Genomic DNA, 14,307 nt, shown 5'->3' with positions numbered 1-14,307 from the left:
GAGGAGGAGGAGGAGAATGAAGACAAAACGCTCATTACACATACATCCACTGCTACGTGATCGGCTGGAGAAAGGATTGTATTACAACCTTTATGACGATCTGAGACAATCTGAGAAGAAGTTTTTTCAGTATTTTCGAATATCACAAACTTCATTTGATGAACTACTAGAAAATGTGAAAGTAGCAATCACAGGAAAAGACACTATACTAAGGAAAGCTATCCCACCAGAGGAAAAACTTGCTCTTACATTAAGGTAGGTACTGTAGTATTATTTTATTTTATTGTAAGCACATTTTACAGATTTTAACTGGTATTAATATACATTACAAACTATTGTAAAACTTTCACTAATAGTTTTAAGTTCATTGTTTCTCTGCCTGTGCTGTTGAAAAGTATATTAACGACTCGTCACTGTACTCGGAGGCCGCTGGCGAGCACGCAGTTGGTAACTGATCGGACAACCTCGACTGTCCTCCAGCGTAGCCTTGAACTGTTCCATGATATGCACTGTCGTGATGCGGATCCCCCGTAGCGTAATTTGGTACCGGCGCAAATCCTATTTGGGACGAAGAGGAAGCAGAAGCGCTGTAATATTGTTGGGCATTAATAATGACATTCATCAAATCTGATTTCATTTTCAATCTTGCATGACTGGGTAATTTTTTTTTAATTCAGGTACTAAAGACTGCATAAACAAGCTATCTTCGTCGGCTTGCTGTGATGAATTGTCCTTTCTGGCGTACTTTTCCTTCAAAATGTTATATAGGATATCTTCTTCTTCAAGACTCTTCTTTTCACGTGGCGTTTTTTGCCGTCGCTCAGCAGTTTTTTCACGTGCCTCCTTCTCTAAATTTTCTCCTTCATCAAACTCATTTCTGTCTTCATCATCATCGTTGTCAATACTAGAAGTAGTGTTCTTACAGTCAGTTGTTAGGAATCGCAGCTGATCGAAGTAGATATACTTCTTCCTACCAGCTGCTGCAGAACCACTCTTTTCTGTTTTTTGCCTTAATAACTCTCTGGTATAACTGGCCCTTAAGCTCTTCTATTTCCTTCGGAGGATTGTCCCTGCAACAAACAAAAACCACCATAGTATTGTAATATCTAATATATAAAAATGAATGTTTGTTTGGTTTTGTTCGTATTTTATGCGCAGCCGTACCGTTCATCCGATTGCGATGAAACTTTGTCACTTGCGCGAAAGTTATAGGCATAGTAGTTATTAAAATTATAGTTGCCGGGTGTTTCAGCTAGTTATCTATAACCTCTACGTGTGCGTACGTTGTGTATGCTTGTGTGTAACCTGCATAATTTTGTAGTTTTGGCTCAAAATGGTTCAAATGGCTCTGAGCACTATGCGACGTAACGTCTGAGGTCATCAGTCGCCTAGAACTTAGAACTAATTAAACCTAACTAACCAAAGGACATCACACACATCCATGCCCGAGGCAGGATTCGAACCTGCGACCGTAGCGGTCGCTCGGTTCCAGACTGTAGCGCCCAGAACCGCACGGCCACTCGGCCGGCTTTGTAGTTTTGCTCCATATGCTTTATCTCTTTTTTACAAGTACTTGGGGGCCGGATCTTCCATGATGGACTCACATTTTCAGTACAGAATTGGAGTATCAACTATCTCGTATATTATACGAGACGTTTGCTCTGGCATATGGCGTAAAATGAAGTCAAAATGTTTTCCCGACCTCTCGAAAGATCTGTGGCTTGCCTCAGCTGAAAGATTCCATAAGAGGGCCAACTTTCCTCATTGTGTGGGTGCAGTGGACAGGAAGCACATCAGAAATGTAAAACCCACTTCCAGTGGTTCACTCTACTATAATTATAAGAACTATTTTTCCGTTCTGTTGTTAGCTGTTTGTGATTCGACGTACAAATTCTTATTTATAGACGTTGGAGCATATGGGAAATCGTCCGACTCAACTGTGTTTGGTAATACAGTGTTAATAATAAACTAGAAGATGGTACGCTAGATTTACCTGCACCAAAACAACTATCATTATCGTTTGAAAGACCTATGTCATTCATGTTAGTAGGAGATGAAGGTTTCGGATTGTCAAAATTCATGTTGCGCCCTTATGGTGGAAAGTATTTGGACATTAAAAAACCTGTGTTCAACTATAGACTGTGCAGAGCTAGAAGGTACATCGAGTGTACTTTTGGAATTCCTGCAAACAAGTGGCGCATTTTCTATCGATCACTGGATGTTAAATTAGATTTGGCAGAGTCTATTGTGAAGATATGTTGCCTCCTCCATAACTTTGTGCGTGATCGTGATGGAATACAGTTTGAGGATACGTTAACTATTCAGGGATTGCAGGACATGTCACCTTGCTTGGTCCGTGGAGGAAATATTGCGAACGGTATCAGAGAAGGTTACGCCAACTACTTCATCAGCCCTGAAGGCGAAGTGCCATGGCAGCTGCAAAAAATCTAAGTGCTAGAAATGTTATGTGAACATTAATGTCGTTAGGCCTAAATGTTCATTGGAATTGTATTTGAAATGTGCAGTGTTCAATTATTACCATGTTAACTGTAACAAACCATACTGTTGCGTTCACTGAACTGATTAAAACTTGCAATTAAAATTATAATTACAATGCACTTTTTTATATTACAGTTGTGTGTACCTAATTGAACAGAACCCAAGCACGAGCACTGTTCTCATTCGGGTGTCAAAAACTTTTAAGTCAATAGAATTATGGTAAATAAATAAAATTCATTGTTATAGTAACAACATATGCGTAAATTATTGCTGTTTTGAATAATATTTTAACTCTATTTTTCGGACCATAAGGCGGAGCGCCTTATTAGACTACGAAAACACGTACCCTTAATTTTGTTATGAAAATGTTGAAATAAAACTATTTATTTTATTTTACTTTCATTCGCCCTGTAGGGGTGAGTACATGCTTTCTGCGCTCATCCATTTTGTCCATTCTTCACGCATTGAGACTGCATAACAGTACACTTGCTATTGGTAATGCAAAAGAAAAGGGGTGAGGGATAGCATTCTCCTTGTAGGTTATTAACCTCCTAGCCTGGTACAGGGGTAGAAAATATATTTCGCTATTCTTGTGGTCCGAAAAATACGGTATTAAAGTGAAAAAAGAATATAGAACTTACCAATTTTGTTTCTTTCATCTATGCTCTTTTCATCGAAATCAGGCACAAACTTTGTAATAATTTCTTGCCACCCTTTCATTTTCATGACTTTGTTACTGTAGTCATCGCTTTTCATATCCCAAATAACGGGACGACTTTCCACTTCACTTATAAAATCTTCTGTGTTGATGAACTCTAAACTCATGGCTGCACTGTGTGGAGAACCACTGGGCTCAGCAACGGCTGCCTGTCTGTTGGCAACTCTGCACTGCTGTGTCTGTGATCGGTGTCCCAGTGTGAACACTCCAATACAAGCTAATGCATGTCCGGCGGTGACCGCAGCGAACACAGTGTCGGTGTCCGTCACATGTGGCGAGGGTGAGTCACTGCTGGGTCACCGTGACTCGGTGACTCAGTGCAGTGTCCCGGTGTGAATGCTCCAATTCAAACGAATGTATCTCTATCAGCGACCGTCACCGGTGGCCGTCACAAGTGTCCCAGTGTGAAACGAGCCTAGGAGAGTGGGCCTTCGGCTCCGAAAGCCCATATCGATGATGTTTCCTTCAATGGTCCGCACGCTGACACTTTTTGTAGGCCCAGCATTTGAAAGCAACAGCAATTTCAGGAAGGCTTACACTTCTGTCACGTTGAACGATTTTCTTCAGTCGTCGTTGGTCTCGTTCTTGCAGGATTTTTTTCCGGCTGCAGCGATGCCACTTCTTCGCCTACTCGGAGATTCTGAGTTCCATCGCTCGTGGACTCACTATAGCACCATGTTCAAACACATTTAAATTTTGATATCCTGCCGTTGTACCAGCAATAACCGATCTAACAACTGCGCCTGACACTTGTTTTCTTATATAGGCGCTGCTGACCGCAGCTTCGTATTCTGCCTGTTTACATATCTCCGTATTTAAATCGCATGTCTATAATAGGCTCTTTGGCGCTTCAGTGTCTATCTGCCTAGAGAGCGCTGTCACTACCTTGAACAGTGCACTTTATTTCCCTGCCGGTATGGTATCAATAGAAAGAACATTAATTACGTTGCCTCTGAAATCACTGACGTAATTTTATTGCGGTTCTAGGCGTCGCCAGAATTTCTTTACTCGGAAAGGGGTCGCGTATTCAAAAAGGTAACAAAACCCTGCTCTTTATATACATATTATGTATGTTCACCCAGTTAGACATAAATTTCAGTAGGAGGACGCTGTCGTCTGCCAGTTTGGGAGTGACATTTAATTATAGATAACATACCCGCATCCACAGCGGAGATGTCTGAGGCACGCGCTACTGTGTTGGCGTTCAACTCAGAGGCAGCCGGACGAAATCAGGCCGCGATAGAAATTTTCACTGCCAAAATTTGTCTGGGAAGAGGAGAAGAAATGGTGGCATAAGGTTCCTGATCACCAGAAGTTGAGACAAAATTCTGGACTAAATTATAAACCTTTCTACAACACCTAATGGAGAGAGGTGTTGGTGATCAGTTCTTCGGATTGTAACGATAAACTTGGTGGTTCTTGGTGCCATTTGAGAGGAGTGTGGTGTCTACCAGCACTGGGTTTCTGCCTCTCCCATCTCTCGTCATCATACAACACAAATATTACCGTACACTATACCCGCATCGACCGGCCAGTGTGGTCGTGCGGTTCTGGGCTCTACAGTCTGGAACCGCGCCACCGCTACGGTCGCAGGTTCGACTCCTGCTTCGGGCATGGGTGTGTGAGATTTCCTTAGGTTACTGTTTTGCTCGCGTATCATGTAATTTCTGGACACCCAGAATCTATTCTGTAGGAATCAACATGGATTCCGGAAACAGCGATCGTGTGAGACCCAACTCGCTTTATTTGTTCATGAGACCCAGAAAATATTAGATACAGGCTCCCAGGTAGATGTCATTTTCCTTGACTTCCGGAAGGCGTTGGATACAGTTCCGCACTGTCGCCTGATAAACAAAGTAAGAGCCTACGGAATATCAGACCACCTGTTTGGCTGGATTCAAGAGTTTTTAGCAAACAGAACACAACATGTTGTTCTCAATGGAGAGACGTCTACAGACGTTAAAGTAACCTCTAGCGTGCCACAGGGGAGTGTTATGGGACCACTGCTTTTCACAATATATAAATGACCTAGTAGATAGCGTCGGAAGTTCCACGCGGCTTTTCGCGGATGATGCTGTAGTATACAGAGAAGTTGCAGCATAAGAAAATTGCAGCGAAATGCAGGAAGATCTGCAGCGGATAGGCACTTGATGCAGGTAGTGGCAACTGACCGTTAACATAGACAAATGCAATGTATTGCGAATACATAGAAAGAAAGATCCTTTATTGTATGATTATATGATAGCGGAACAAACACTGGTAGCAGTTACTTCTGTAAAATATCTGGGAGTATGCGTGCGGAACAATTTGAAGTGGAATGATCATATAAAATTAATTCTTGGTAAGGCTGGTGCCAGGTTGAGATTCATTGGGAGAGTCCTTAGAAAATGTAGTCCATCAACAAAGGAGGTGGCTTACAAAACACTCGTTCGACCTATACTTGAGTATTGCAATCAGTGTGGGATCCGTACCAGGTCGTGTTGACAGAGGAGATAGAGAAGATCCAAATAAGAGCGGCGCGTTTCGTCACAGAGCTATTTGGTAAACGTGATAGCATTACGGACATGTTTAGCAAACTCAAGTGGCAGACTCTGCAAGAGAGGCGCTGTGCATCGCGGTGTAGCTTGCTGTCCAGGTTTCGCGAGGGTGTGATTCAGGATGAGGTATCGAATATATTGCTTCCCCCTGCTAATACCTCCCGAGGAGATCATGAATGTAAAATTAGAGAGATTCGAGCGCGCACGGAGGCTTTCCGGCTGTCGTTCTTCCCGCGAACCATACGCGACTGGAACAGGAAAGGGAGGTAATGACAGTGGCACGCAATGTGTCCTCCGCCACACACCGTTGGGTGGCTTGCGCAGCATAAATGTAGATGTAGATGCAGGTTTAAATAGTTCTAAGTTCTAGGGGACTGATGACATTCAGAAGTTAAGTCCCATTGTACTCAGAGACATTTGAACCATATACCCGCATCCATTACATTCTCCTGCACTCAACAGATACCCCTAAGACACAACTCTATCGTGCTGCGAGAAATGTGCTGTTCCACGGAGGAAGAGAACTCTTGCCTGTTAGGCGGCTGAGTTTGCCCCTCGAGGACTCCGAACCAGTGATTCCATAAGAGTTATTCATTTATTCGAACAGCTAATCTGATAGGTTTTTTGTTCAAGAAACGATATAATAGTGCACTACAAGGGTATATTGGAACAGTTTGTACTCTAATATCAGTCCTAGGTCGTCTATTTATAGTTGTTGAGTCGGCCATAGTGTTGCAATGATCATCACTCCAGTGGCACTTTTGTACATAGGCTATCGTCTGTATTGCCATACTTACGATACGGACTGTTTCAAAATGGACACAGCTTATGACGGAGTTACAACCATCTATTTCGACGAAGATTATGTGTTTTTCCAACACGGTAATGCTTTCCCACACAGAGCCCGCGAAGCTCGACGTGCTGCGCAAGACGTGCAGCAACTTTCCTGGCTAGTACGATCTCAGGACATATCTGCAATCAACAACGCGTGGGACGTGATGGCACGAGAAGCGACCAGTGCGACACGTCAACGAACAACTCTTACGGAACTACGTGATCAGGACTAGCAGGCGGGGTATTACGTATCCCAGCGCAGTGTTCGCCATCGGCAGAGTCAACGCAGGCATTACCGACCGTGGAGGCTAGACCACGTAATAATACTAGTGTTTCAGTACCGGTCGATATCTGGTGCCTCAGAACCGCTTGTGCTATTGATCTATAATTGTAGTCACTTCATGTACTCCATATGCAACGTTGCAACAATAAATCTTGAGTGAATTGGAAACCTCTAGGAGAATGTACTAAGTGTATATGTTCCATTTCATACTTCATTGAAGCATTGTGTAACTCTCGTCAATTTTGTTAACATACCTCACAGGTTTTCTAAGGTTATAAAATAGCAGTTATGTAGAATTATACCGCTATAGTCTGTTTGTAAACTCAAGAGCGAGCAGCGCTTTTGGTGGGGGAAGTGGCCTTTCAGGGAAGAAAGCTGCCACCGGCCTACAGGGGCAACCAAAATCTGTTGCCTGTTACCTGTCTAGCGGTGTAGATTGGTGTGCACTGATATACGTTGTTTCTGTTCGTGGGATCTTAATTGTCAGTGTCAGCGAGTTAACTTTGTGTACTTACTGATATACTTCGATATCCGAAAGTGATGGATAATAGTCTAGCATTGCAAGAAAATGTGCAGAATACTAAGAAGAGGAAGTATTTGCGGAGTAACAAGCGTTCAATCGTCTCTAATGTTATTACAGCGTGTACTAAAGAGGCGACCCAGAAAGAACTGTTGGCTAATATTACCAGTCCCATTCAAAGGGCTGCAATTTATGCAAACGTCAGCCTATCCCAATAGGACGCATAAGGAAGGAACGCAAAAATAAACCGCATGGTTTACTGGAATCGCCACGAAGGAAAGTTAATAAGTTTGGGAGGAAACCCATCGTTATAGACAATCTCAAAATCACGTAAAACCTTTGATGCTTATGGAACACTAAATCTCTATCTCTGTCACTATTCATCTGATTCTAAGATATAGTGCTTAAAACATGTGCGCAATAGCTATTCTTAGACACTGGTGAAATTTCCTTCGAAACATGTACACTGATTCTGGACATCTAAGAAAAAAAGCTTGACTAACGAGTTAGGTTCGCATATTAATTTTTATTTTTTGGTAAGAGCTTTATTTGTTAATCTACAGCAATGTTATCCTCAAAATTACATACTATACACTTATGCCAGTGCTTTTTCCAATTCCCGAAACACTTTTAGGAACTGTTTCTTCAGGTTAGTTTATAGCCTCTTAACTGTGCATTTTTAATCTCATCCATGCTTGTAAAACCGCTGTCCTTAAAGGCCTGCTTTGAAATGTTTGTAGGCCCTACCACTTGTCTTCCCTTGGTTTACCCATAACAGGCTCACCAAAATGAATATTTAACATTTCTAAAAATTTCATACACTTTATTACATTCTTGTAACAAAACTTAATACAGATTCTACAATTTATTTTTATACAAAACAAATAAACGTTGATGCTACCAAAACACATGTAACCTTTCTGACAGCTGACAACAGAGTAAATACCCAATATGGATAACATTGTACACATATTTTTGAGGCATGTTTATGAAGATAGTGACAAAAAAGTAGTGCAAATCTAATGCAACACACAAAATTATAAATTTCTTCTTACCTTTTAAACACTCTTCATGTCGCAAGAGTTGTTAAGTTTCAATGCAGTCCTTGAAAGAAAACTACTACATTTTAGTAGGAACACAAAGTAAGAACAAGCCTTAAATTCTACAGACTGATTACATTATATGGGGTTCATTTTTCCAATAGCAATAGAGGAACATACATTCACATGAACAGGCAATTCGTTCTATGTTTGCAGTAGAATCCTGACTTCCATTCTGATGTTAATATTATTTATTCTATAATGTTGTGTTTCGGAAGAAGCTATCTTTTTTTGTATTCCTTATCGTCTTAATGCATTTGTATAAAAATAAACGCAGCCGAGATGTATCAATCTGTACACGGCGTCGCCACAGATTTGAAGCGCGCGCCGCGGCGGGTCCAGTACTACGTTGTGAAACAGCCTGTAGAAGCGCCTCGTGGCGTAGCTGGGTAGGCAGAGTGGGGACTCGCTCGCTCGCTCTTCAGTTTACCGGCAGACTATATTTACCTGTTCCAGGAAAATTTTGTTTTATGGTTCAAATGACTCTAAGCAGTATGGGACTTAACATCTGAGATCATCAGTGCCCTAGACTTAGAACTACTTAAACCTAACTAACCTAAGGACATCACACACATCCTTGCCCAAGGCAGGATTCGAAGCTGCGAGCGTAGCAGCAGCGTGGTTCCCGACTGAAGCGCCTATAACCGCTCGGCAACGGTGCCGGCTTTGTTTTATGATGTAGCCGGAAACAAACGAGGTAGGCCACTACCGCGATCCACGTATACTGTGGAGGCTAGGATAAACGCACTGTCGATGGGCGGAAAAAGTGGGAAATTTACATACAACTACATGTAATGTGGACTCCAATCAGTACCAATACCCAAAACAGGAATCGACTGAAGCAACAGCACATCATTACACAAAGTTTGAAAGATTTGAGCATCGACATACAAACTGTCGACCCTAATTGAACTGAGTGTGTAAAGAAACAGCATTACGCATGTCTGATTTGAGACTGTATCATAAGTGAAAAAAAAAAAGAGAGAGGAAATGGACTGTGTGGAGTATTACTTTTTGTGCAGCCTGTGTATTTGCACCAGAGTTGCGTGAGGGACATCTTGGGTCATATAGGAAGCGATTTTGGGAGTTTTTGGTCTAGTGAATTGATGAAATTTGTGGGGAGAGGAAGTTGTTATTATACAGAATCTTATGGATTTCCTGTGGATGATATAGTGGCTGGATTGTTGCCTAAAATGTGGCTTCAAAGTATAGTGGTGCGTCAGTTATAGAATCCACAGTCTTTTCACATGTTCGTCGCCGCCCATTGACCACACTTCCAAACCGTACAAGACCTGCAAGTCCATTGCTGAATTGGTGCTCCCGCATACCGGCCGGCAATTTGTTTCCTATAGCTGGCCAACAGCCATTCCCTGTAGACTGAAGTTCCATAAGCAGAGCTTTGCAAGTGACGTGTTCGCCGTGACTTTTTAGAATCGCCATCGAAAGCGGAAATATCTGCAACCCAAATGCTACACCCGATTCTGAGTCAGTTTACAATTCGCTGGAGGAGATTTAACATGTACTGCATCAATAGCAACAGAGTTATCGTACCTGCCTATCTAAAGTGATGAGAAGGTATGTTTTAAATCAACAGTGGAAGCAGTAATGAGGGGGTGTGAAGTGTGTGTAGTATTACTGTTTGTGCAGTCTGTATGTGTGCCAGTCGCTAGGGAGACGCAGGAACTGAAAGTCAAGAATACAGTTAAATTGCCCCCGTACGTAGGTGTTTGACGTTGCAGAATAACAGTGTGCATACAAATAGACGTTTATCCAAAAAAGACGGTACATGTGTTTGCTTACGGGTCGCTGATTGTCGATTGCAAATATAGCAAACGCTGCAAACTGATTACGCTTTAAGAAGTTTAACAAGTTTGTTTGCGTGGCCATCCTCGCAACAAGCACAGAAATATTTGTTTTGTAAATAAAACGGCCTTTTCTTGCGACACTTTAATTTATTTTTCCCAGACACGTTTCGCCGTTTTCTTTATTCTAAGGCATATTCAGAGAGCTATAGAACGATACAGTTTTGTTCTGATATGTGTTATTATTAGATTATCAAACAGGCACGTGGCGTTCTTCATGTAAATAAGTAATTACTTGCAGGGAAGCAAACCAAACAGGAGGAAACACATAATGAACTCTAATATTTAAGTCATTAAAAGCGCTGTTTTCGAACATCTATCTATAACTACTGACGAAAGAGTAATAGTGCACCACAAAAATAAAGGTAAACAGGGTGAACAGTGTGAAGAAGAAGTTCGGAATATAAAAATTAGCTTATGTTTCGGAAATGAAGTGGTTATGCGACCTCCAGACCAAATGAGAAGAAACGCAGATGCCAACAAACAGTAAGTAATCACTTATTTACAGAAAAAAACGCAATGTGAACTGTCTGGTAATCCAAATATCACAGATATGAAAACAAAACTGCATCGTTCTGGATCCCACTGAAAATGGCTTAGAGAATTAAAAAAAGGCGAAACGTAAATGGGAAAAATAAATTACAGTGATTATGCTTTGCTTTACTGGGCAATGATGTAATACAGTTGAGAGTTCCCATTGTGCAGATACTAAGACCTACTGATATGGAAGGAGCCGAAAACAGCACCTTCCAGGCAATTAGGAATGATATTTGGCTACACAAACTATCACACAGAATATTATAGTACTTACCATCTGAGGTCATCAGTCCCCTAGAACTTAGAACTACACTTCTTGATTATTAATGTTGGGGGGGGGGGGGGGGGGTGAGGCGGGCACAGATTTGTCATCGATTCTAAACTTATTGGTAACATTTGTATTGGTCATTAGAGAAGAAATGAAGTACTTCAAGGCAAATACAACTCCGAAAAAACGGCTTGTTCTGGCTAGCTACTTTCCCAGTAACATTTCGTAGCGTGCGTGCAACCCCCCCCCCCCCCCCCCTTTTTCTCTTTCTCTCTCTCTCTCCCTCTCTCTCTCTCTCTCTCTCTCTCTCTCTCTCTCTCTCTCTGTGTGTGTGTGTGTGTGTGTGTGTGCGTCTGTGTCTGTGTAGTGGCTTCATACGGTTACTGAGAGTAGTGACAGCCAGTAGCAACATATTGCAACAATTCTCTCTCTATAGGGGTTTTAACCGATAGAAGCTGAGTGTCACAGCTCTTACAAGAATTTCCGTAGATAACGTCTATTGGTCGTTTAATATACCTAGTCTGTTAAGGAACATAATTACGTTACATCGATAATTATTAGCATTTCCCCAACGCTATTGCTGCTGTAATCTCATTATGTTGTTCCTGTTTATGTTTCTTAGGAGTGCTTCATGTAAGTACTGGTACATCTGAGCTGTATTTCAACTGACCATCATAAGTGACTTTACTGCACTATTTATGTCAAAATTTACTCTTAGAATTTACTGTTTTACTCCACTGTTAGGTACAAGTAAGGAACGTACATACATGTGTAACTGCTTTAAGGCAAAAATTTAACATTTGGTGCTTTATATTAGCTGCTACAGAAAGATTCAAGTAATATTTGCCACACAGAATTGCCAGTGTAGAGTGAAGAATAATAACCAGCACAATTTTAGAACAGTGATAAAGAGGCCGTTTGGTGTGGCTGAGTGGTTCTAGGCACTTCACTCTTTAACCGCGCGACTGCTACGGTCGCGGGTTCGAGTCCTGCCTCAGGCATGGATGTGTGTTCTGTCCCTAGGTTAGTTAGGTTTAATTAGTTCTAAGTTCTAGGGGACTGATGACCTCAGATGGTAAGTCCTATAGTATTCACAGCCATTTGAACCAGTGATAAAGAGTGACCGCCAATCGTACCCAAGAACTTTCACGAGTATTTATTGAGATAACAGCAGCAAATATTGAAAGGAAGATTTACTCGCTGCGGGCATTGATTTGGTACACTAGGTGACTGAGCAATACTTCTCTGTCAGAAGAAAAGAGGGGCCCTTATGATTAGAATGTTTTATATGAAGGGTGATTATTACTAACGCTTAAAAAACCCCGAACCGATGTAGATGACGCTGAGACAAGTAATTTAATACAAGATTTATGGGGGCGCAATTGACGGCAAATGTTCCAAATGAGGATGACAAATGTTGAACATGTGACGTTACCAGATGGTATACGTTGCCACAGAAATGTCGATCCTCCCCTAGCCGGTAGGGGTAGTACTACACATTGCTCGGCTAAAATACTCTGTTTTCGTTCTTTCATTATCCAATGTGATACGGTAGCGGTCGCGATAGTGGTAATACAAGACTGTGACGAGTCGGTTTAGTTTTACGAAGACAGAGTTGCAGAGAGGAGCGATGTACAGTCAGTGCCACGAGGAAGTGTACGTCATAATTTTAAATGTAATGTTCGCAGCGACATTGCGACTTAACGCTGTGGGGACTATATAAAACCACTGAGAATGTGTGCAAAATTTGCTAGAGTTCTAACAACATTTATTTAAAAAAAAAACAGACATAAATTATGTTAAACAAGTTATTGAGTGAATATTGTAAACAACTAACGGGTGGTTTAAGACTACAATGGACAAGGATCCTAAGGTGGCAGAAGTGAGTCAAGTACTCTGGCCCTAAAAATGTGGATAACGCAACCTGAATTGATCTGACGCTGAGCAGGCTTTGATTGTTCTAATCTACAGAAGTTTCTCTTTATCGGTGCAGCTGCGAGCAAGTGGCGATTATCTGTACGCCCTGACTAGGCCGCAGCAGTACGTTACCCTGTTTGCTTCATGCGGCGATGTAACTTGCAGCTGGCGAGATGTGTGCGGCGGAGGCGAGGCGTGAGGTGGCACCTGTGAATCGATCACGGCCACGAAAGAAATGCAAAAATCTCACAGCCTAGCGATTAGGCATACGGATCGCAAATTACTGTCTACCAGAGCTCTGATATCACGATCTTTCAGTGTGTGACACACCCGTACGGTGGTCGTACCAAGGACCAATTTGGCTCACTTATACGACAGACCACTCGAGGACACCAAACGTCAAGACTGGTAAACCAAAAAACGAATAAGTACCTTCGGCAAACGAGTAATCCGAGATGTTTAAAGTCACGCTGTGGGTACAGTAAGAACTTCACCACAGACTCCGTGCGGTTCTAGGCGCTACAGTTTGGAACCGCGAGACCGCCACGGTCGCAGGTTCGAATCCTGCCTCGGGCATGGATGTGTGTGATGTCCTTAGGTTAGTTAGGTTTATGTAGTTCTAAGTTCTAGGGGACTGATGATCTTAGAAGTTAGGTCCCATAGTGCTCAGAGCCATTTGAACCAACTCCGCAGTCTAAACTACTCACACGTGAAGTCGGTCTAAGGATAGGTCGCAAGCACCTACGACACATCCAGAGCATCGACCAGAAGGTGCTCTTACCAGACCAGAGTCCAGCACCCGAGTGCCTCACACCTCTCCAGAAAAAAAAGAATCCGTTTTCCCGCAAAGTGCACGACGACACCGCCTTCACGCCGTCTTGAGCCAGTCATAGGGCTCTAGAGACGCTAAATCTCTCCTCCCACACGACAACACAAACTCATGTCGAACCAGGGCAAGAGTTAGGAAACCTGCGTCTCTGAAAAAGCGGGAAACCACCAATTCTGGCTTTTTTAAGTTTTCGTAGAGGGGGAGGATGATTTTCTCCGATGTTGCGTCGCTTCCCATGGCAGAAAGTGAACAGATACAATCTAGAAGATATTTACGTAAACTGTCCTTGCATTTGAGCTTGTTAGCGCTAGCTGTGACGTGTAATAAAGATTCTATCTCTAAAAGTTTCTCAGACGCCACCGTTTCTTATACAACCGAGGTGGCCAATGGAAATAGGTCACAG

At 42.3% G+C, this 14,307-nt stretch overlaps 1 pseudogene; it reads right to left on the bottom strand.

Annotated features, from left to right (window-relative positions):
- Window positions 1–639: 639 nt before the first annotated feature.
- On the bottom strand, window positions 640–3,442 carry LOC124556340 (annotated as a pseudogene).
- Window positions 3,443–14,307: the final 10,865 nt, after the last annotated feature.

This window comes from Schistocerca americana, chromosome X, assembly GCF_021461395.2.
Source record: "Schistocerca americana isolate TAMUIC-IGC-003095 chromosome X, iqSchAmer2.1, whole genome shotgun sequence".
Taxonomy (NCBI): domain Eukaryota; kingdom Metazoa; phylum Arthropoda; class Insecta; order Orthoptera; family Acrididae; genus Schistocerca; species Schistocerca americana.
The sequence above is the reverse complement of the archived record's forward strand: the minus strand, read 5'-3'. Positions and strand labels throughout refer to the sequence as shown.